Below are 26,020 nucleotides of genomic sequence, written 5' to 3'. Positions count from 1 at the left end.
GGTTTTCTTATATCTTCTGATAATTTATTTTATTTATTTATTTCTATTTTACATTTGTTTACTGGGATAGTCTGACTGGATAAAATGACATTTTCCTAGCATGCAAATTAAGGCTAAGATGCTGTGAAACCCTTAACGATAGAATGGTATTCTTGTATTAGATTAGCTCATTAGAATTCCCTATTTTTTTTTTTGACCTGCCCTCATGGGAACTGATAAATGGCCTGTTATATACAGCTAGTAAATCCAACATTTTAGATGGTGTTTGTTGTCATAAACTGGTACTATGTTTAGTTACTATGTAAGGGCTTTTTGACCTCTGCAAAATTAATATCTAGAACATGTGTACTAAATTCTTATTATGGTACTTTTTCGTTAATGGGGCAACAGTGTTTGGTCGACAGAAATGTTGCCGCGAAACGTGCCCTGAAAAGTAGCGCAAATGTTTTTGTAGTTAAATATTCACAGTTTCAGTGGTTGTCACTATTTCACCAAGCCCTTTCTCAACAGTCTCACTTCACATTTACCACAGAGACTCCTGTTTTTGCAAGTGCTTTGTCCCCACTGCAGTACTGTTTACGATGGCTCATAGCATTACAACTCAGAACAGGATGACCGTTAAAAATTAGCACACAAAAATCAGATCAGAAAGACGAGCATGTCCTTCTTTCCTGATAATATAACATCAGTAATGTACGCCATTTTTAGTAAGTAAGAGGGCTACTTTTCCTTTAACATTCAAACCAAAAATACTCTGCTTCAGAACACTAATTTGTACATCTTACCATTACAGATGCCTCACTAATGTGTTAACAGCAGTCACCACCTTGAAGTGGACTACACTACGCTATCACAAACCACTTCAAGAAGCATTACTGCCACCAATATAACAAATGAAACAGAAATAAGTTCTGTAATGCAATTCTCTATAGCAAGACAAGCCCGTTAATGGGGCAACAGTGTTTGGGAAACAGAAATGTTGCCACGATCACAAACCACAAACAACTTCAAGAAGCATTACTGCCACCACTGTAACAAATCAAACAGAAATAAGTTCCGTAATGCAATTCTCTATAGCAAGACAAGCTGTACCTGATCTGCTGTACTGAACAGGCCCCCTTTCAGCTGAAACCATATCAAATTTCTTGGCATTATCTGCCATACTCATTCTTCAACAGTGAAGAATTCTGCAGAAATGCCCAGACTTTAATCCTCTTGGGAGGACGAAGACAGAGTTACACGCAGAAAAAAGGAATTAGCTTCACATCAACTGCACATTAACACTGTTGCCCTGTTAATGGAAAAGTACCCTTATTATTTCAGAAGTAAAAGTCCTGTGCATTCCACCAGAAAAAATATTTTCACTTTAAAAATAGCATGGTTCCAATGCCATGCTTTCTTTCATCTTAGATAGTTTTCTCAAATTCAGCAGTGAACTGCATTGCAATTCCTGAGGGCAAAATAACATTCTTAGCTGTAATTTGTAGATAAGCATCCTATTGTTACCACCTTATAATTTCATAATGTAACATGAGTGGTGCATTGAGATATAGTGTTTTTTCTAGGTCCTAGAGGCTTTAGTACACATGCTTGTACTGACACAGTCTGATATTTTGCATTATATTCAACTTCCATTGTGGATGCTGTGACCTAGAATACTTCTTTACTGAGCCACTGTTGCATTTTCAGTAAAATAAAATCCTATAAAGTTCACCAGATTTTTTTTATTTGCATCAGATCATAGTTGACATGAGAAATGTTTAAACAACAAATGAAGTGCAGTCAAGTTCTGCATATGACAATGTGAGGTATTGCCAGCTATGCCAGGAGAACTAGGGCAGTGGATGTGTAACATATGCCAGCACAGCTAGCTGGAATTTTGTAAAGAATTATATGTCATTTGTACATCAAATTGATTTGTACAGATGCTTGTGTTGAAAAATGTATTTGTAAAATTGTTTCTGTTAAAAATGTACCAACAGTGTGCCCTGTTGGACAGAAAAAGAAATATACATGTATTATTGTAACTGTTTAAATGTAAATGTTTTAACAGATGATACTGGAAGTGAAGATGTTAATCTCAAACTTTGAAAATAGTTTGAAATTAAATTACCTGGCTTAGGCTATAAAGATTGTATCCTACAGTTCTCAATGCAGCCAGAGACAAAAAGTCTGTACTAGGAAGCTTTCTCCATTGTCATTGGGGTGAACTAATTGCTACTGTGGAAGGGTGGAGGTTTGAAATTGTTATATGACTTCCACAAGCTGCAGAAGATCTTAGCAAAGCTGTGTGTGCATGCATTATTGACACATATGTGATAAATCCTGACAGCTTCTAACCAAGGGGGAAGCATGGGAACCAGAAGGCAGACAACCAAATGTATCTGATGTCATTCTGTAATCCATCACTAAAAATGATGTTTTAATACTAGCTGAGACTGAAGTCTCAGGCCACTCTGTTTTTGTAACCTGACAAAGAAGGATCTCTCACATACTTCATCTTGCCTTGCTCTAGTAAGTAACCAGGGAATAATAATTATTTAAATCAGTCAGGAAAATATAGTGAGATTAGTTAAGTATTGCTTTTCTGTAACTGTGCAAAAATGTCCACCTGTGTTATTTGTAATATTTCCTGTGATTGAATCTCTGCTGTTTACTGCAAATAGATATTTAGTATTTTTGTGTTCTTTTCTTATTTATTATTAAATGTTGTTTAATAGCATTATGGGATATCATGATGATGGATTATGGTATTGTTTACTAAACATGGTTACAGGCAAATCTTAGAGGGGCTGGGGATGCAAAAGTTATGTAAATGACTTGGTCTGCATCTTTGATGAAAAATGTGAATTCCATAGCAGAGAAATTGATGTATTACTGTCAGAAGTGTCTAAATGGATTTATAGTAATGCATTTATACTGTTATGATCATTAGTGTAACCAGGCTCCTTTGTATTAGCAAGAATGGGCATTTTGTCAGCAGTCTTTCAGGACTGGCCACTAATCAATGATAAAGTGCACCGTGTTTCAGGTTTGCATGTATTGTTAATTCTTCTGTATTTGAAATAAAGTTATTACATATGAATAACACATCTTTTCTGAAGCAAGATGAGACTGAGATAGGAAATATGCCAGGATCTTTATGAGCTATGGCAGGGAAATAGCTGGAAATGAAAAAAAAAATGAAAGACGCTGAAGGCTTTCTCAGCACTACGTAACATCTAGGTGATATTATAGGGAGGAAAAAAAAAACTCTGGGATAACGTAACAACATTGGGAGGTGGAAGTTTCATTTAATCTGTACAAATTCTTGCCTATCATTTCACTAATTGCATTAACATCTTATCTAATTAACTTAACACTTTAACTCCAAGTCATTGTTGCTTGATATTGTTTTATCCCACTTTTACCTTGCTGTAACTTTAAAGTCATTTTACCAACACAGTAGTTAAATTGTCATATCTCAGCATATTATAGCTACAGTAGTTATGGTATCCCTTCATATTATATCTTGGTGCTACCTTTGTCAAGTATTTTTCAGTGCAACATGATTCTAGATTGTAAAATATTTGATTTTTTTTTGTTTATTGTTACTTTTTAACTTTGTTTACTTGTACATATAAATTGTCTGCACAGACGTTTTTCTCAGGCCTTCAGTGAAAGGAAACCCAGCCCAGTAGGATGTCCCAATAATTAAACATAAATAAACAGGTAGGTAGATGGATAAATACATGATAAATTAACAAATATTGGATGACGTGGGAACAGTCTCTTCCTGTAAATGTGATATTGTTTCTGTGTATACCTGAGGCAGGTATATAAGCTTACTTTCTAAGATGTTGCTTATAGGGGACCTGTCATTTACTGACTCCCAGGAGTCACTCATTACCTCTGGGTGTGCTAGCCAAATCAGAGTCCCACGGTTTTATTTATTTGTTTGTTAACCAGGGAATTCCAACTAGCATTATTTGTTTTCCATGGAGACCTTAGGAAAAACATTTTTTATGGAAGCTATTCTATACAGTCACCTAATATGCAGTTTTACACAAAGAAGTAGCTATATTGTGCATTAAAAGAAGTTAACATTAAATCATAATAAGACATCAAAAAGTAGAGAATAGTGATAGCCAATATTTGCTGTTCTTCTATTTTTTTCAGATATTTGTTCTTTAAATTCTGAGGCTCCCTGTTATGAGGTTCAGAATTCCAACAGGGAGCCCATCCAACAATGTGAAAAATTTTGTGAGGCTGACAGAATAAACAGGTAGTCTGCTTCAAAGAATTTCTGAACTGGAAAAAAAGTCTTTCCTTTTTCTCATTTTGCAGCCCTTTTGTTTTTCAATGTTTGTGTCATAGTTCCTTCTTGCTTTAGTGCAAGGGAGTGATATATAAATTCAGATTGTTGTGTTAGAGCATTATATCAGAGACAGTCTTCAGAAGAGTGAAACATTTGCTTATCTAATTGATTAATTATAAGACAGTAGTTTAGCTAGAAGCAGTTTCATTAACATAACTTGTTACTGTTGTAATAATTCCTCTTCACCTAAATTAGCTATTACGGGTTTTATATTGTGGTTAGCAAACAGTGAAAAATTAAAAAAAAACAGTAGTAGCAGATTTGTGTTTTTTTTTAATTCAGGTACTTCACCATCTAGGCTTACAAGTGTCATGTTTAAGATCCAATAGCTATGACATGTTCTCTGTTTTGTTACTTGGTGGGAATATGAAGACCATGCTCCACTCTTGCTGATTTGACTCTCGTCTCAGTGTAAAAATCATATATTGTAACACCAGACGGATATAGTAAAAACAACATTGTATCTGAGTCTGCAGAAATACTGCAGTACGTCTAGACTTTGAAGCAATGAAATATATTTATTATAATCCTCCCCTTTTTATATAGTTTAATTAGTAATCAGCTTTGCAACATCAAAGAAATGAGATTGCAAAGAAACTCACTGGCACAATACAGAGGCTTGGTTGTACTAGAACACTAAAACTGTCCATTTCCTGCCTTATTGCCCAAGACATGAAACAGGAAAGTTTGAGTGCAGGTTAGGCAGATAGTATTTGCAAAGTCTTTCAGTAGCTTGCCTGTAATCCAGATGCTAATGAGCAACTTGATTGTTGATTCCCCTTGATGTTCACATACTTTATGTTGCATCCTTTCTAATCCACCTAGTGGGATTCCTACCTACCATCTAGTTTCATATAAAGGGATAATTGGAGATATTCATTATTTAATTGTGAAATGCCACAATTATAGCTACCATCAAGTCCTTATTCTGCCACTGTGTGTTAAAAATCCTATTGTACAATTTACAGTAATTCCTGAAATGTGATAGTGCCATATTCCTAGAAAAGGGGTCCAGTCAAAGACAGGATGTTTCTTTTTACATACTCAGTTTTCCTTTTGTTAATATAAATTATTGCTATTTGTTTTTGCTGCCGGTTATAAGAATTGAGAGATGCTCTACATTGTGGTAGTAAAACCCTACACTGGTGTTTGCCTGTTCCTCTGTATGTGTCTGCCATCTAGGTTTCAACCTCTTGTATCTCAGGACCACCAGTCATACTCCATATGTTAGAGGAAGTTTGCTCAGTGCCGGGATGGGAGGCAGAGAAGACAGGATCCATGCAGTGTCACAGTGCTGCTGCTTAACAAAGACAAGAACTAGTGGGGTCTGCCACCACTGATTTTAGACCCTCACGTTTACTCCCCATTGCTCCATTATCCCATGGGCCTCTAGACCTGGATGTACCTCCAGTGTGACTCTTCATAGTATGTGTTTTTCTCTTCCCAAAGCAAAAAGGCTCTCAGCTAAAGAACCTGTGATTAGAGAGAGAAGCAAGAGCAATGGAGCCACAGCCCTATGGATGGCTGTGAACTGTCTGGCTTGGGTTTGTCCCTACATCATTTTGATGTGTGGGCGACATTGCTACAATGTGTATTCTGTGAGATGTTATAATGAAGCTGATCATTCATTTGCAATGATGTGTTTCTCTAAGCTCCTATCCACCATGCTCCCCAGTGACTGACACTCATTCTGGCTCTTGGTCTCACGGAATCCAATTGGGCATGTCCTCAGCATATCCTCCATCCCTCAAAGATAGATCCTCCAGCATCCAGGCTGATAATTTGAACCAAGATCGACTGAGAAGTGGTCATGACTTTATCTGTCTGTACCAAGAAGATGAATTTTGTTGCTGTAAATTACTGAAAGAAAGACTGCCCTCACACAAGAAAACAATCCCGTTGTTCCTTCTTTTCAGCAACTTCATGAGATATCATTTGCAGCAAGTTTAGCTACAATTTTCATTGCAAGACATTGAATGAATTTGTATAAACGGTGGCACATCATAGTTCACAGGATGTCCTTCACTCAAGATGAATGCATTTTTTTTTTATGGAAATGCAGAGGTATTGATATTTTTTTCTATTTTGCTTTGACATTTGTTCTGTGATTTCTGCCCTTGATGTTTGTATGGCAATATTTGTTACATAAAGCACCATTTATGTTCTGAAGTGTGCCATCACCAGTGTACAAGGATGAGCTGATGAGCTGAAACCCATATCTGTATTTGCTATTATAGTCAACTGCACTTGATAAGACTAAAAAGCAATAAGGGGTCATAGATGATCACTAGGCTAACAACCTCTAAGCCTAGCCTAGCTTCCCAAAGATATCTCGCAAACTGATACTTTAGGATTATTTTATATGGTATATGTAGTCTTGGGCTTGGGAGATCAAGCATTTACAGGCTGCATCTATCTATCTATTAGAGACATAGGAACCAGACCACGGGTAAATTTCTGATTCCTCCTCCACTGGTCAAAGTTACAATTGAATTGCGCTAGGGAAGAGTTCTGCTTGACATGGATGGGAAGCCTGCTCCAGAGAATGGTAGTCCCTGAGACACATATCTGTTTCTCCAGCATATCCCATTTATGTTGCAGGAAGGTTTAGGTCCCTAGATTGGGTAATTCTGATCCTATTTGATATGTGGGGGTCTATGGTTATTTGTCGAACAGCACATTCATCAAATGGCTGTTTGTTGAGCACTAACCATCGAAGCAACAGTAAATCGAAAGGCCAAATCATTGTAAAACTATACACTGAACAATGATAGTTGGCCAACATCAAGAAAGCCAATTGGAGCCCTTACTTACCAGTACATTAGCTATAATTAAACCTGTGCTTTCCCCACTGTAGTGTGACCTCGTAGTTAGTATATATAATTAGCAGGGGGGGGGGGGAGTGTCTAGTGAACACTTCTTGAAATAAATTATTGAGGTTTTTGTTTATCTGACTTTCCTTCATACTAAGATATCAGAGGTATACATATAAAGTGGCTATCTTTTTGGGTGTAGGGGTGGCACTACACCCAGTTTCCACTTGAGGATTATGCAGTCGTTGCTGACAAGATCAGGAAAATTAATAATGTACAAAATATATTTGCTTTAAGTCCTCATTAGTCCAGAAGCAAAATGCTTGTTTTATTTTTCCAACCAAAGCAGCATTTCTGTTCATGCATATAGGGAGGAGTTCTAGATCTACTGACAATGACATTTTCCTAGCATGCAAATTAAGGCTAAGATGCTGTGAAACCCTTAAGGATAGAATGGTATTCTTGTATTAGATTAGCTCATTAGAATTCCCTATTTTTTTTTTTACCTGCCCTCGTGGGAACTGAGAAATGGCCTGTTATATACAGCTAGAAAATGTAACATTTTCGAGGGTGTTTGTTGTCATAATCTGGTACTATGTTTAGTTTCTATGTAAGGGCTTTTTGACCTCTGTGAAATTAATATCTAGAACACGTGTACTAAATTCTTATTATGGTACTTTTTCGTTAATGGGGCAACAGTGTTTGGTCGATAGAAGTGTTGCTGCGAAACGTGCCCTGAGAAGTACCGCAAATGTTTTCATAGTTAAATATTCACAGTTTCAGCAGTTGTCACAATTTCACCAAGCCCTTTCTCAACAGTCTCACTTCACATTTACCACACAGACTCCTGTTTTTGCAAGTGCTTTGTCCCCACTGCAGTACTGTTTACGATGGCTCATAGCATTACAACTCAGAACAGGATGACCGTTAAAAATTAGCACACAAAAATCAGCTCAGAAAGACGAGCATGTCCTTCTTTCCTGATAATATAACATCAGTAATGTACACCATTTTTAGTAAGTACTAAGTAAGAGGGGTACTTTTCTGTTAACATTCAAACCAAAAATAACCTGCTTCAGAACACTAATTTGTACATCTTACCATTATAGATGTCTCACTAATGTGTTAACAGCAGTCACCACCTTGAAGTGGACTACACTACGCTATCAAAAACCACAAACAACTTCAAGAAGCATTACTGCCACCACTGTAACAAATCAAACAGAAATAAGTTCCGTAATGCAATTCTCTATAGCAAGACAAGCTGTACCTGATCTGCTGTACTGAACAGGCCCCCTTTCAGCTGAAACCATATCAAATTTTTTGGCATTATCTGCCATACCCATTCTTCAACAGTGAAGAATTCTGCAGAAATGTCCAGACTTTAATCCTCTTGGGAGGACGAAGACAGAGTTACACGCAGAAAAAAAGAAGCAGCTTCACATCAACTGCACATTAACACTGTTGCCCTGTTAATGGAAAAGTACCCTTATTATTTCAGAAGTAAAAGTCCTGTGCATTCCACCAGAAACAATATTTTCACTTTAAAAATAGCATGGTTCCAATGCCATGCTTTCTTTCATCTTAGGTGTTTTTCTCAAATTCAGCAGTGAACTGCATTGCAATTCCTGAGGGCAGAATAACATTCTTAGCTGTATTTTGTAGATAAGCATCCTGTTGTTACCACCTTATAATTTCATAATGTAACATGAGTGGTGCATTGAGATATAATGTTTTTTCTAGGTCCTAGAGGCTTTAGTACACATGCCTGTACTGACACAGTCTGATATTTTGCATTATATTCAACTTCCATTGTGGATGCTGTGACCTAGAAATCTTCTTTACTGAACCACTGTTGCATTTTCAGTAAAAAAAAAATCATGTAAAGTTCACCAGATTTTTTTTATTTGCATCAGACCATAGTTGACATGAGAAATGTTTAAACAACAAATGGTGCAGTCAAGTTCTGCATATGACAATGTGAGGTATTGCTAGCTATGCCAGGAGAACTAGGGCAGTGGATGTGTAACATATGCCAGCACAGCTAGCTGGAATTTTGTAAAGAATTATATGTCATTTGTACATCAAATTAATTTGTACAGATGCTTTTGTTGAAAAATGTATTTGTAAAATTGTTTCTGTTAAAAATGTACCAACAGTGTGCCCTGTTGGACAGAAAAAGAAATATACATGTATTAATGTAACTGTTTAAATGTAAATCTTTTAACAGATGATACTGGAAGAGAATATGTTAATCTCAAACTTTGAACATAGTTTGAAATTAAATTACCTGGCTTAGGCTATAAAGACTGTATCCTACAGTTCTCAATGCAGCCAGAGACAAAAAGTCTGTACTAGGAAGCTTTCTCCATTGTCATTGGGGTGAACTAATTGCTACTCTGGAAGGGTGGAGGTTTGAAATTGTTATATGACTTCCAGAAGCTGCAGAAGATCTTAGCAAAACTGTGTGTGTATGCATTATTGACACATATGTGATACATCCTGACAGCTTCTAACCAAGGGGGGAAGCATGGGAACCAGAAGGCAGACAACCAAATGTATGTGATGTAATTCTGTAATCCATCACTAAAAATGATGTTTTAATACTAGCTGAGACTGAAGTCTCAGGCCACTCTGTTTTTGTAACCTGACAAAGAAGGATCTCTCACATGCTTCATCTTGCCTTGCTCTAGTAAGTAACCAGGGAATAATAATTATTTAGACCAGTCAGGAAAATATAGTGAGATTAGTTAAGTATTGCTTTTCTGTAACTCTGTAAAAATGTCCGCTTGTGTTATTTGTAATATTGCCTGTGATTGAATCTCTGGTGTTTACTGCAAATAGATGTTTAGTATTTTTGTGTTCTTTTCTTATTTATTATTAAATATATTTATTTTTTTCTTTTGACTGGCCTTTCAGAGAATATTGTAATTTCTGAGAGTATTTATATATATTTGGTGACAGGTCCTGAAAGCCTTGCTATTGGTCAAACTACCATTTGTATTAATATTAATTTCACTCAGTATAATTGCATACCCTTGTAAGAGCCTTGGAGTAACTGTCTTTGGAGTGTCTTGTGGTGGTGTTTGAGAAGAAGGGGGCATATCTAGTAAATCTGTGCCAACCTTTCCCAGGTGTTTGTGTGAAAAGCAAGTGTGTGTGTGTGTGTGTGTGTGTGTGTGTGTGTGTGTGTGTGCGCGTGTGTGTGTGTGGTGTGTGTGTGTGCGTGTGTGTCAGCTGCTTGGAGCAGAGGCACAAAGCACTGGTTTCACAGACAGACTGGTGGAGAACTTGGCTTGGACACTCAGCTGAGGTCTCAACTCTATAGCTGTGCCACTGGGGAGTCTTACTGGGGACATGGAGGGAGACAGATAGAAAAACCCAGAACCAGGACTGTGTTCCCTGTGTGCTATTAATGGAAATTGTGCTTGATGCAGAGAGCTGCATCTGGAAATACTGGGTGTATTCATTTTTGTCCCAAGTGAATGTCTCTCTCCAGTGCCACTGGTGAGGATTCAGGCTCCTTTATTACTGATTAAACCCTGATGCTCAGAGTAAAAGAAGTGCTTATGTATCTTCTTGCCATGTCTGACATAGCCTCAAAAAAGTTATATTTTACCTTAATCTGCTGTCATATCCATTATCCTGGAATATAGCTAATGAATCCTCTGGTTTTGTTTGCCTTTCTAGTCATTCTGTAGCCATTAGCTATTATACCTGAGGAAGAAGCTGAGTATATGTGCATAGTTAAGGCAGTTTTTAATTAATATATTCAAAGATTCTTCATTTTTGTGAAGATACTTACTCATTAAACCTGGTTCTGTGGTGCAGGGGCTGGACTCCTGAATGAGTCCCAAGTGACCAGGTTTTGACTAATGGCCCTGGCAATGTAGGAGCTAGGCAGGGAGGTGGATTTCTAGCAAATGACTGAGGATTGAAGTCAATAAATTTCAGTTTCAAACCTCATAGCCTTCAGAAAATGCATGCAAACACAAAAACAGTTATTCCTGCAACTTTCTTAAATTTCTGAGTAATATTTAAAATCTGTCCCTATTTTCGGCCTTTGATCCCCCCATTATTTTAGGCTTTGTCCAGATTTCTTGTGCTAAGAGGTGGAGATCTATGCCTGTTTGGGGAAAGGGTGTTTAGCAGCACCCCAATGAGTAGGCCTGGGTAGGGAATAGGATTAGGGTTAATACATACCCTTGCACCACCTTACTCGTGTGCTAACCCTATCCCTACCCTACCACTAAACAAGACACACACACACTTCAAACATATTAATAGCCTTCATTAATCCTTACTGTAACCCACAAACACTTGCAGGCACCCAATCCCAGTATCAGCCCTTGCAATACTGTACCCAGTTCCATTTACTTTAGATATGATGTTCAACATGGGACTATTGCTACCCTTAACAATCTGTCCATTCCACCAATTCTAACTCAAAAAAATTGTTGCTAAAGGATTGTTTGACCAAATAAATGCGTGTGTGTATGCACACTCACACATACATACCCATGTATGCATGCACACATATGCATCAACGTATGTGTTCCTACCACCCATGTATTAACCAGCAACAATCATATCTCTCAACTGTCCTGATTTTTATAGAATATACAGATTTTTTTGCCTCATATTTTTGGTCTATTCCTGATAAAATCTGTGGGTTTGTGGCAAATTGTTAAGGACTGAAGTCAATACATAATGATAGTCATTTGAGTTTTCGACTTCATATCCCTCAGAAAATGCATCCTAACACGATTTCCTATTCTAACATCTTTCTATGGCTCTAAGAGCAACAGTTAAAATTTGTCTCTAGTTTTGACCATTATTTTTGGCTTTGTCCAGATTTCTTGCGCTTAGAAGTTGAAAATCATACCTCTCAACTGTCCAGATTTTTGCCTAATATGTTTGGTCTGATCCTCATAAAATTTCTGGTTTTCTAGACTTTAAGTCATTATATAGTGACACCCATTTGAGTTTCAGACTTCATGTCCTTTAGAAAATGCATGGCAACACAAGACGTTTTATTCTAGCAACTTTCTAAATTTATAAGAGCAATATTTATAATCTTTCCCTATTTTGGGGGGCTACGCCGTCATTATTTTTGGCTTTATCCAGATTTTTTGCGCCAAGTGGTTAACCGTTACGTGACTGCTATGAACCGCAAACGCTTATATATATTCTAGAAAACTAAATTTCCGGGTTAAGAGTTTACTCATCAAACTCATCACGTATCAGATTTAAAACATAAAAGTTACTTCTGTGTTACGCAAAGCAAAACATCACGCGTGGTTTTTTTTTCCCATGGGTTGTGATGAGTAATTCCGTCGGACTACTGAAAATTGGATTACTTTCAAGTTCTAAGTGTACAGTATAACCAGCTACCTTTAAATAACAACACAGCCGATAAAATTAACACAACCTCGCGGACACAATAGTGTCACAATGTGAACGCCGTACAGGGGAAACTAAGTTATCTAATATGTCACAGAGGGGACCGTCAGAAAACAGATCGACAGCCTCTAGTACAACGGACTGTCCCATTTTATACTTGTTGCTGAAATGTAATTTTCAAATTGAGGTAGGTATGGCAGTTCGTTGTCACCGGGTGTAATCATATTACTCCGTTAATACAGGAGAGAATGTGAAGTGGTAAGATTATCTGGTGTATTTGCAGGTGGATACCGACAGTTAGAGACCGTTTCTTTGGGATTTGTATAGAAGTATTCCTGGGCAGTTGAGGGAATCCCTTACCAAGGGGGGGGGGGGCAATGATTCTGGACAAAAGACTAAAACCGATAACGTTTTTAATTATTGCTGTTATAAGCTTAGATAGTTGTTGGAATAACAGGTTTTGCGTTAGTATAATTTTCTGAAGGATAAGTGTGATCTGAAACTCAAATGTTTGTCATTAATTAGTGGCTTCAGTCCTCTGATTTGCTAGAAAACTGTTAATATAAAGAAACTGACTAGTAATCGCAAAGTGATGCAATGCAGTCTCATTTCTGGTGGTAATCCGGATTAGTGTTTAAAGATAAATATTGAAACCTCTAGCGTTTGCAGAAGTAACCTTGGACATCAGTAACACACTTAGAACTATTCCAAAATAGTTGTGCTTTATTGAATTCTCCAGCAAATTGTTATACAACTAAGATAGTCAAAATGAGTAATATGCCTGAGAGGTGTGCCAATTCCTTCACCCCCACCAACCCCTACCAGGCTGTAACATACTAAAACATTTTTCATTTGGTTCATACCTCTCAACTTATCTACGTAAGAATCGGGGACAAAGTGTAGCTTATAAAGTCAGTAGAATAACAGGTTTTGCACCCACTTGCATTTTCTGAAGCATAAATATGAAAATTTAATGTCTGGCATTATTGACAGACTCTAGTCTTCCCGCTGACTTAACAGATAATCAAAAAATTTAGGAGTGACAGAGCAAAACTTGTTGTGTCTTTCAGCTTTTCCCGGTTAGGGGTCGCCACAGTGGAACTCCGGTCCGCTAATGATTGGCAGTAGATTTTTATGTGCCGAGTTGCCGGCCCTGACGCACAACCTTCAACGAAGCTATGCCCATTCATGCATGTCTCCACACAGAAGACGCTCTAGCTGAGAATCGAACATGACGTCTTACTGTGAGGCGACAACGCTACCGCAGCACCACCACCGCATAAGAGGGACAAAGCAAAACTATTAGACAAAAAAACAGGGGCATTCTTAAAAAATAAGGGACAGTTTGCTTTATATTTAGAGCAACTGGCAAAGAAAATAAGGGACTCAGGAATGCAAGTATATAATTTGTGTGGTAATCAAGAAAAGTTAGCTTTATTTGCAGATGATATTATTATGCACCTGATAAATCCATAAAATAACATATCCACTCCTCAATTAATGGACAAAAATAACAAAATATATGTTGTTGTTTGTCTTTCGGCTTTTTCCCGGTAAGGGTTCGCCACAGCGGGACTCTGGTCCGCTAATGATTGGCAGTAGATTTTTACGAAACGCTGAGGTGCCAGCTCGACACCCAACCTTCAAGGAAGGCACACCCATTTACGAACGCATGTCTTTCGAACACTACCCAACCGCAGGGAGAAAAAACAAAATATATGTAATAAATGTAAATCAAATGTAGACATAAACTGGGCTCATATGTTTTACGACTGTCCAACTTTAAACATCTTTTGGGGAAATGTAAACGATTTACTATAGGCACTTTTCACAGACAACTTTATATTAAGCAAGTCCTTGGTTATATTTAATACACCTGTTCCACAATGTGTTAGAAAAATAAAGTACTCGTTACTTTGGCCAATACTAGCGGTGGCTTGAAAAACCATAACAAAGAATTGGATATCTGGATCTCCTCCTATATTTTCTGAGTTCAAAAATCTATTAAATGATGTATGTAATTTACAAATATAAACCATAATTTCTAGAACAACTAGAAAGACATAGGATCATCATTTGTGGGTCAATCTGCAAAACTTGTTGAAGAAGTATTAACTTTTATAATGAGTGCATTTAATTTATCCCTGTCTTATCTGTGATGTATGATATAAACAGAAGATAATAGTATATTTCAAATGAATTCATTGGATGTCTATGTATATACTTCAGTTTTTATAATTTTGTTAATTTTTGTGTGTGTATATATATATATATATATATATATATATATATATATATATATGCAACATATATATGTTATAGATTCTTAGATACGCTTTTTCTTTATCGTTCATGATTTTATGTGATTGATTATAATATGTTACAATCAAAATCAATAAAAATTGTTTTGAAAAAAAAGAAAAGAACATATCAGTGTTGTGGAATATTTTAAGGCAGTTTTGAGTCTTTTCAGGATGTAAAATTAATTATGCACTTACACACAAATTGGTTCAGCAATACCCATATTTATGGGAACACAATAAGATAAAGTATTTAGGAGTATGGATTAAAAGGCTTGTGTTTTGGCAGCTAAAGATATGTGGGACGAGACTAAGCAAAAGATAATACAAAAACTATGAAACAGGAAGCTCTTGTTTATGGATACAGATGTTAAGATACAAGCAGTGAAACTGTTTTAGTTCCTTTAATTTCATATATGGGTCAGGCATGTTTTTATCAACCAGATGAGAAGTCATGGACAATAATTAATGAAGAGTTGAAGTAATTTATCTGGGGAAGAGGGCAAGAGTTAAATGGGATAAGGTGATCCTTCCAAAAGAGTAAGGTAGTTCTGGATTACCAGATTTGAAGGGATATTTTAGAGCTACACAATTAAAGCTCATATACATAACTTATGCAGAAGATTATAATTCAAAATGGAAAGGGATGATTTATTGATTACCGGGAAAGTCAAGATGGGTAGAAGCCCATTTTCAGTGAAGGCCTGGTGAGAAAAGCTCAAAATTATTACAAAACATTTTAAGAATGATAATTTTGCAGTCTTCAAAAATAAAACAAAAACATCTGCAGTTTAAACAATTGTAACAAATTAGACAAAATATAAAACCATTTGTTAAGAATCAATACAAAGTATATGGCAATCATTTAATATTTACAGAAATTTTAGACAGTTTGTAGAGAAATTAAATGTAAGTTAGTCTAATACAAATAGGAATTGCAATATGAAGTGAGGGAAAACAGGTTTATGGTATATTTAGAGAGAAAGTCAGGGAAAAGAATTTGATAGCAGTAAGGAAGTAAGTGAAGAAGGGAGAGTAAGGAGGTATAAGGAATAAAAAGGTACTTTTTCACATTTAGGGACATAGTTTATCCTTGTTTGAGCAAGAACAGAGCCAGATTTTGGCTAGGAAGTCTTTCAGAGTGTTTCTGAAAGATGGGAGGGAGGCTATAGACCCGATGGATACAGATAAGGAGTTCCAGGCCTTAGCAGCATTACATGAGTACAGACAATGCCCAGCAAATTTGCCAAGTTTGCAGACAGACAGGACTTTTTGGTCACTGGATTGCAATGACTGAGTAGGAACATAGTTGTGTAGAACATTTTTTTTTTTTTTTAGTGCTGAACAGGCAAATGGAGGCTGGATAATATTATAGGTGATAAGTTGTGTATATGTTAGTTGATGTGACAGTTCCAACCAGTTTAGGCTTTTCAGTGGTATAAAGTGGTGGGTCCTGAAAGGGGTATCTGCTGCAAATTTAGCAACTTTGTTATAGCATTGTTCAGGTTTTAATTTTTGTGACACCTGGATGGGAGCGCCATGAAGAAGTGTGTGGAGGAGATAAGTAGTGGCAAGTGCAGTTTTAATTGTGTTGGTGAGAAGGTTTATGGCTCTGTAAAGTATCTCTAGTTTTTGATGAATTTTTCTTAAGTAATTTTGCATATTCAGGTCAAATGTAAGATCCACTATCACTCCTAATAGTTTGCTATGAGAAGACTTCAACGGATGTATTATCAAAAGAGAGGACTTTAAATTTTGTTTTTCCACGAGAGAGGGATTTCGGGAAATAAAGTTGTACTTTGGTCTTTTTTGGGTTGAGCATACATTGTGAGTTATGAAGCCACGTTTCAATGGCTATTAAAGCTTTCTGAGTATTTTTTTGGAGGTGTGTCATGTTGTCAGATGTGGAAATAAGAGTGGAATCATCTGAGTATTGTATTATGGTGGCCTGTTCTGTTGATGTATAGAAGGTGTTGGTGAAAATGTTAAAGAGGAAGGGACCAAGGATAGAGCCTTGTGGTACACTGGTGGTGACTGGGAGGTAAGGAGAGAGCATGGAGTGCCATTTTACCAGCTGATACCTATTGGACAGGTAACCTTTGAACCACCAAAGGGTGGACTGAGAGAAACCTAGTGACGATATTTTAAGTAGAATTTTACTGAGACATACTCTGTTGAAGGCTTTAGACAAGTCCAGAAGTAAGGAAGAGACTAGTTTGCAATTATCTCTAGCTTTATTGACAGCAACTATATAGGTAAGAAGGGCAGTGCTAGTACTATGGGAAGGACGGAAGCCATGTTGTGTAGGGGATAGGAGTTTTTTTCTGCAGGAGATAGTCTAGCAGTTGTTTTCTAATACATTTTTTCATGTGTTTTGGCGAGGGGATATAAGACTGCAATATGTCTAATGTTATTAATGTCTATTGAATTTCCTCTGTGCAGAGGAATAATGTGTGACTTTTTCCAGAGAAAGGGAACATGGGATTCCTGGATTGATTTGTTTATAAGGACTGAGGCAGGATAGGCTATGCTACTGGCATCTATTTTTAGGTACTCGCTTAGAAGATCATTAGCGGAAGAAGAGCGCAGTTTAAGTTTGTTTAAGAGTAATTTTAAATAGGATGCTGAAGCAAGGGGAAGTTCAAGAAATAGAGTGAGATTTAGGATGCAGATCCTTAAGGATAATAACAACTAAACAAGAATATTTTATTCATAAGGTAGCAGAAAGTATTCTAACAACTAAGCCAACAGGAGAATGGAGAAAGGAGATTTTGGCAATGGGGATGACTGCATTTATGGATACAGAAAATAAACAAAGATGAGGCTGGAATTTACTGGATAAAACTCGCAAAGAAACCAGGGTATTGGGAGCAAATAACTAGATAGGGAAAGATAATTGAAAAAAACAAATGTCTTAGGGGAAAAATATAAAAAATAAAAAATGTACAATACTCTGGTTGCATAAGTGTGCACACCCTTAAACTAATACTTTGTTGAAGCACCTGTTGATTTAATTACAGCATTCAGTCTTCTTGGGTAGGAGTCGATCAGCATGGCACATATTGACTTGGCAATACTTACCCACTCTTCATTGAAAAATAGTCACAAAGAACTGGAAATGTAAAACTACTGTTTATTTACTGAATTCATTAACTTAGCAAAAAAATGTCTGTAAAAATAATTTTGTACAATATTTGTTTTAAAATTAATAAAAAATTGTTTTAAATAAAAGAACATTGTATATAAGATCATACCTCATAACCTGGAAACATCAAAAATCTGGACAAAGCCCATGAAAAATAGGTACAAATCTGTATGCTGATTAACATACAATTTGCATACATAATTAGGTAGCCCCGCCCACCCCAATGGAGTTGTGGGATACCCACTTTTAAATGCAAATTGAAGAAGAGACCACCAAAATATGATCATGATCTAAGGGGGCGGCGAAAGCCAACACATTCCAGCTAGGCTTATAAATGCCTTCGGGCAGATTGCCTAGTACCTACCTGTGAACCTATGAAACACAAATAAGAACAATAGTGTTTTATTTATATTAATATTTGAACTTGTGCAAATTTGCAAAACTAAAATACAATATACTTTTAGAAAAATAACACTGAACTGAACAAATTACAATGACATTTGAACTTGTTTAAAACTAAAACCTAAAATAAAGTTCTCTATATAAATAAAAATAAAATGTATTGTCTTGTACTAACTAACTAGTCTGTTTACTTTACTGCTACACAGTACACAATTATAAAACAAATTCTAACAAGTAGTGGACCAACTTTTAAATGCAAACTGAAGAACAGACAACCTAAATATGATCACGAAACACAAAATAAGAACAATAGTGTTTATTTATATTAATATTTGAACTTGTGCAAATTTGCAAAACTAAAATGCAGCATTCTTTTAGAAAAATAACACTGTCACACTGAACAAATTACAATGACATTTGATCTTGTATAAAACTAAAACTTAAAATAAAATTCTCTTTATATAAAGACGAGTGGATGGAAAACAGAAAGTTTACCCTGGGGATCACTTCAGTGGCTCTGCTGGGCAAAGGCACAGGGAACTAATCTAAGGGGGCGGCGAAAGCCAACACATTCTGGCTAGGCTTATAAATGCCTTCGGGCAGATAGCCTAGTACCTACCTATGAACCTAAATAACAGTGGTCCAAGGCCAAGAAGACATTTGAACTGCAACCTAAACACTGCCTTCCCTACTAGGGAATGATATCAGAGTATAGGCAAAAAGATATGTATAAATTAATCTTAAAAAAGACCAGCTCTGCCAGGTACTTAGTCAAATCTAGAACAGAAGCTGCTATTAAAATGGATAATTAGTAGGGCATATAAAATATTGCATAATAATTATAAGAATTGATCAGAGGTGGTTAGAAAAGATTGGAAAGAGAGACTGGAAAAAATTTACAAGAGAACATATGTTTGGCTCCGAAGTATGCAACAAAGTCCAGAAGGTTTAGGATCTTTGCTTGGAAGTGTTCACATAGGTATTTTTATACCCCAAATAGATTTCAAATAATTTTTCCCCAGGAAGATATCAAATGTTGGAGGGAGAGAGAAGTAACTAGGAACATCTGTTTTGGGAGAGTTATGAGTTGGCAGATTTTAAAACTTCCCTACAGACTATTCGGTCAGAAATATTGGGGGAACAAATGGCTGTAACTAATGAAATGATTCTGTTGAGCTGGGACACAGGATCTGAACTGAGTAGAAAGTGACGCTATATTAAGTTTAATTCTATTAGCTGCCAAAAAGCAATTACTAGAAAATGGAAATCAAAGTCGGCACCACTGTATTTGAAGTACTGAATATTATAAAAGAGAGAAAATAACTATAAGAGGGATATTTAGAAAAGGGAAAGAGCAAACTATATAGAAATAAATGGAATTAATGGGAACATTATATGCACAATAATGTTCAGGAGGAGGAGGAGCTTACCTCTCAACTGTCCAGATTTTGGCAGAATGTCCAGATTTTTGTCTCATATTTTTGGTCTTTTGTTTATAAAATGATTTCCGGCAAATCAATGAGGATTAATTTCTCTAAATAAAAGCAGACATTTGAGTTTCCAGCTTCTTAACTGTAGGAAAATGCATTGCAACACAATCCATTTCATTCTAACGACTTTCTAAGTTTATAAGAGGACACTCAGCAAACTCGGAGCTATAATACATAACATTAAGTATCCTGTTTTTTGTTTATTTTGTTCTTTATTTCTTTGTTGTTTATAGCACTTTGTGTACTGTGTATTTTTTCTAGCTAGTTTCACTGTGTGTGAGGTATTAACTGGAAAGTGTCCACTCTTATTAAGCATCTGTTGGGTTGTTTGTTTATGATAACTTGTTGCAGTTAAACTCTTTTTCTAGTGGCTCCTTTAGCTGTTTAAAACTTTCATTTAAAGGCTCACTGCTGCTTTTCAGCTGTGAGTAACATTTCTGCAGTTTGTTTCCTACCCTCCCTCCCTGTTGGTATAGTGTTTTTATAGTTAGTGGCTTTGCAGTTGCCCGCCCCTAGTGTAAATTTGATCTGGGACCCTCCTCCCAGTCTAGTGTCATTACCTCATTCTACCCAGTACAGGGAGAGCATTTGAGAAGCTTAGTTTCTGCTACTCCTTTCTCTCTTTCCTTTCTCTCTTTCCAAAAAAAAAAAAAAAAAAAAAAAAAAATTATCTGCTTTTACTGTATTTGTGTTTTTTCCTACTTTATTTTGCCTTTGCGTCATCTTAAAAGTACTCAGTTGTATGTATTACTGCTTGGTGTAACTCATTCTAAGCCTTTTAGTTTAAGCACCTGGGCTTCAGACCAGTTTTACATTAAGAAGGTTTGTGGACTGCACTGTAGTGGCAGAACAGGTAGCTTACATCCTTCTAAGTTGGGAACTGCTGATTGAGGGCTCAGTGTCTGTTATTCTAAAAGTGTATTAATTCTGGTTTAAGCACTTGGGCTTGAGGCCAGTTATTTTACATTAAGAGGGTTCGTGTTCTGCACTCTTGTGGGAGGAGAGGCTGGACTCTGTCCTTCTGAGCTGGGAATTTCTGGTTAAAGGCTTATAGTGCCTGCATATTTGAACTGCTTCTTACTGAAATTGGTACACCTTGTTTGCTGTAGCATAGACTAGATCCAGGCCTGCTGAATCTAGCTTTGTTTGTATGCTTGTTGTTTGTTTATTTCCCTGAAACGCTAATTCCACCTAAAACGCGGCCTTTTAGCACTTCTGTGGATCCCTAGTGATATCTGCATTGCTTACTGTACTTATTTCCTTGTTTCACTTGAAAGAAAGTTACTGTTTGTCGTTTTTGCATTTAAGTTACCTGTAACACATTGCATTTAAGTTACCTGGCACTTGCTCACTAAAGCAATTATATAAGTCAGCTCTAAAAATTAAAAGCACTACACCCTCACAAACTCCCCTTGAGTACCTTGTTCCCCATTGGCCCTTTTTTCAATTATAAAGGAATTCCCAATACTATTCTAGCATGTCCAAAGGTCAGTTGTCAATCTCCTCTCCGGTCCAGCTGGTGAATCTGGGAATCTTGAGGCAATGTTACAACTGCCTCATGTACACAGACAACCCTCTCCTCCTCCCAACAAATTCCAACACATGTGAGAGATGCAACCATATAGCCAAACTGGAGGCTAAGCTCTCTCAACTCAGTACTGGCGTAACCAGTCAGGAGGAGGAGGAAACCACACTCACTACAATTCCAGTCTCACATAGACCTACCACGACAACAAACCAAACACATAAACACACTAAAACATACTCGGAGGCTCTAAATAAAAATCTGCCTAAGCAGCAGAGACCTCCAAAGCAGACACCCAAGCAACCGCTACCCCAAAACAAAACACGTGCAACACATAGCTCACAAAGCCAGTGTGCCGAACAGTCACAGCCCTTAAGGCTAAACAACACACTTGATACACTTGTAATAGGTGACTCTATCGTCAGGCACACTGACATCCCGCTCACCAGGCTGAACAAGGAGAAGGTCACGGTAATCTGCCTGTCAGGCGCTAGGATCCGCCACATAACACAAGCACTCAGGTCACTCCAAGGCAAGTACAAATATGACTCAGTCATTGTCCATGCTGGTGTGAATGACCTGAGAAGTACCTCCCTGGACTACATGAAAAGAGACATAGAGGAGCTCTCTGAGCATGTAGCCCAGGCCGGTATGACCCTGACCTTGAGTAGCATCTTACCCTCACCAAGAATGATGCCACAATATGAAGACAAGATGATCAATTTCAACAATTGGCTTAAGTGTTGGTGTCATTCAAAGGGGATCCAATGCCTGTCAGCCTGAGATGACATGCTCGACAAGCCACGATGCTTCGCTAGGGATGGCTTGCACCTGTCACCCCTGGGCTTTGGATATTGGCAAAGGCTCTTGCTACCCCATAGTGCCTTTTTAGGCAAGGCTCAAAAGACAAACCCACCTCCATAGGTATCACAAGGGATAAGAAACTAAGAGTAATGCTACTCAATGCCAGAAGTCTAAACCTCAAGATGCATGCACTCGAAACTCTCCTTAGAATGGAGAACATCGATATCTGTGCAGTAACAGAAACCTGGTTCAAGGCTCCCGAGAGCACCCCAGCACTACCAGGTTATACCTCATACCATGCTTTTCGGCCCCAAAACTTGGACCAAACCACAAAAGGAGGGGGAGTATCAATATTCATCAAAGATCCCCACACCTCCAGGTTGGTGGCACAGCACGAAGCATCAGAGACTATCCATGTGCAACTAACTGTGGGTAAAACTGCCTTCCAGTTTATAGCCTGCTACAGACCACCCTCCCAAACACAGGAATCCCACTCGGCCTTCCTGAGAATACTGGAAAATATGAAGGTCTCTCCAAACACCATTATATTGGGCGACTTCAACTACCCAAACATAGACTTGGAGCATTACTTTAGCTCCAACACCCAAGCCCAAAGGTTCCTAGAATTTATAAACTCAAATGCTATGGAACAACTTGTTACCACTCCCACAAGAGGGGAAAACATACTGGACCTGATCATCACCAACATGGGGACACTATGCTCCAGACCAGAAGTGTATCCCTCACTGGTAAGATCAGACCATAAACTAATCTCACTGGATATTCACATCCTGACCCCATCCCCTGCGCCGAAAACCACAGTGAAAAACTTCTCTAAAGCAAATTTCACATGCCTCAGAACCGAGGCGTAATCCTTCAAAGCCCCCGGGCCTGTGGAAACTACGGCCCAGACCGCAGAATCCTTTATAAACGCATTCTATGAACACCTTCAGGAATGCATGGATCATGCAATCCCAAATAAAACCAAGACCCAATCCTCCAAAGGCAGACGTCCTGTCTGGTGGACCCCAGCCATAAACAAACTATACAATAGAAGGAGGAAGCTTCTACATGATAGAGCAAAATCCCAAAAAGGGAATGCATCTCTGATCAGTATTAGCAAAAAACTACGGGCACTCATAAAATCGTCTAAGGCCAGCTTCGAGAGAAAAATTGCACAGGACACTAAGGATAATCACAAGGCTTTCTTTAGTTATGTTAGGAACCTGGGTGGGAATTCCCAGATATGCCCAGAATTAGTCCAAAATGACAAAAAATACACTGAGCCCACAGACATTGCCAACATCCTAGCTGACAAGTTCAGTGCAAACTCCCCCCCACTCCCCACCAAAAGGGCAAATATCTATCCCAACAGAGTGCTGCCCCCCCTGACATCTCAGATGCTCAGGTAAGAGCCACCCTCTCCAAAGCAAGAAACACAGCATCAATGGGACCAGATGGTGTCCCGGGCTGCGTCCTACACGAACTCCAAGAAGAGCTAAACCCAAACATAAAACTACTGTTCAGTCTTAGCCTTACTACAGGATATGTACCCAAAGAGTGGCGTACAGCAACAGTGGTCCCTCTCCACAAAGGTGGTGCCTCAACGGATCCTGGAAACTATCGCCCCATAAGCCTGACTAGCTTGGTCTGCAAAGCTATGGAAAGGATCATCATGGACCTCATAAATAAAGATATTGGGGACCTACAGACACTGGATCCTACCCAGTGTGGCTTTGTTAAGGGCAGATCCTGCCTCTTAAACCTGGTCGATTTCTTTGAAACAGTCACCAAGGCCATTGACGAGGGGAAGGTGGTCCACACAGCCTACCTGGACCTCGCAAAAGCCTTCGATACAATACCCCACTTGGGCATTATAGATAAGCTCACCAGCTTAAATATAAACTCCTATGTCACTAGATGGGTTGCAAACTGGCTCAAGGACAGAACCCACATGGTTAGAATTGCTGGAGCCATGTCAGACTCCAAACCAGTTACAAGTGGCGTCCCACAAGGCTCAGTCCTGGGACCTCTCTTGTTCGGTATATATTTCTCGACGGTACAGGCCAACACGGAAGGACTGTGGCTGACCAAGTTTGCAGATGACTGCAAACTGGGCACCATAATAATCTCTCCAGCCGACATAAGCATTCTCCAAAAGGGCCTCATAGAAACAGACAACTGGTGCCAGAGTCATGGCCTCAAGCTAAACGCCAAAAAGTGTATAGTCATCCCCTTTGGCAAAAACAAAGTGCCCACAAATTACCACATAGGTGGTAATCCATTAAGTACAGAAGAAGTCATTAGGGACCTGGGGACCCAAGTTGATAGCAATCTCTCATTTGACAACCACGTGGCCAAAGTGGATAGAAAAACATTTTATATAGCCCACCTAATCATGAAGGGATTCACATCTAGATCAGGGGAGGTCATCGTGCCTCTTTACTCATCCCTCATCAGGCCCATAATTGAGTACAATGCCCCTTTTGGGATGTACCTTACCAGACACCTGCAGCAACTGGAAAGATCCCAAAAGTACCTCACCAAGAGGATCAAAGGGCTCAAACAGATGCAGTATGCTGCCTGGTTAAAGAAACTCCAGCTCTACTCAGTGGCATACCGCCTGCTCAGAGGCGATCTGTGCCTGACGTATAAAGCCATGTCCAACCCGGAATTAATGGACATGCTGCACCTCAGAAAATCCAAATCCCATCGAGCTACACGCTCGAGAGACTTGAACCTCAGCACTGAAATAAATAGGACATGCTGGAGGGACAGATTCATAACCCAGAGGCTCCCTTCACTCTGGAATAAAATCCCAGTCCAGGTTAGGCAGAGTCCCACATTGACTCTCTTCAAGAGGAATCTTGATGAGTGGATGGGAGATCGTAGGTTTACCCCGGCTATCACTTCTGTGTCACTGTTAGACAGAGGCACAGTATACTAACCTCAAAAAAAGGCATAGCAAAATTAATTTAAAATGGGTGGCGAAAGCCAAACACAATCTGGCTAGGCTTATAAATGCCCTAGGGCAGATAGCCTAGTATGAACCTATGAACTATTTAAAACTTGTCCCTATTTTGTGGCCTTTTTCCTCCCTTTATTTTCAGCTTTGTCCAGATTTTTTGTTCTACAATGTTGAGAGATATGAGGAGGAGTGAGGATTAATGAAAGGCAGGAAGTCAGCATTTTATGTGATGTTGGATTGATGATAATTACAAAAAGAAGAGATATGTGATACATATAAAGTTTGTAAATAAAAAAATGTTAATATGGTTTGTTTTCTTTTCTGTTAATACATGTTTGCCAATGTCTTAAGTTATAATTTAATAAATGTGTTTAAGAAAGAAGGGACAGTTGAGATCTATGATTGGGTTTACAGCATTTGTTTCCTCACTCTGTCATTTATGCAAGGAGTTAGGGGAAAGTTGGATGGGTGGATAGCAAGAGATATCAGACGCATCTCCCAGTATATGTGTATGGACAGCATAAGCTGCTAATTGCCTCAAACTTAATTTTAATTACATTTATTATTTTATTGACAGAGAAGTCATGGATTCTAAGATCTTGTCATACTGAGACTCTCTCAAACCACAGAAAAGTCTCAAAGCCTCCCCACTGTCAGAAAACGTTGGGTTCTTCTGCATGGAAAGAAAGTATATTCTGCACAGTACAAAATCAGACTGACCCAATTCTTTTACCACACACACTTAAAATTGTTAATATTTGGGCTGCAAAATTATTTTATTATTATTAATTTGTGGTGGAATACATATATTCA

This window comes from Protopterus annectens, chromosome 1.part0 (assembly GCF_019279795.1).
Source record: "Protopterus annectens isolate FY-2018-M chromosome 1.part0, PAN1.0, whole genome shotgun sequence".
NCBI lineage: Eukaryota > Metazoa > Chordata > Ceratodontiformes > Protopteridae > Protopterus > Protopterus annectens.
This window is presented reverse-complemented; position numbering follows the sequence as displayed.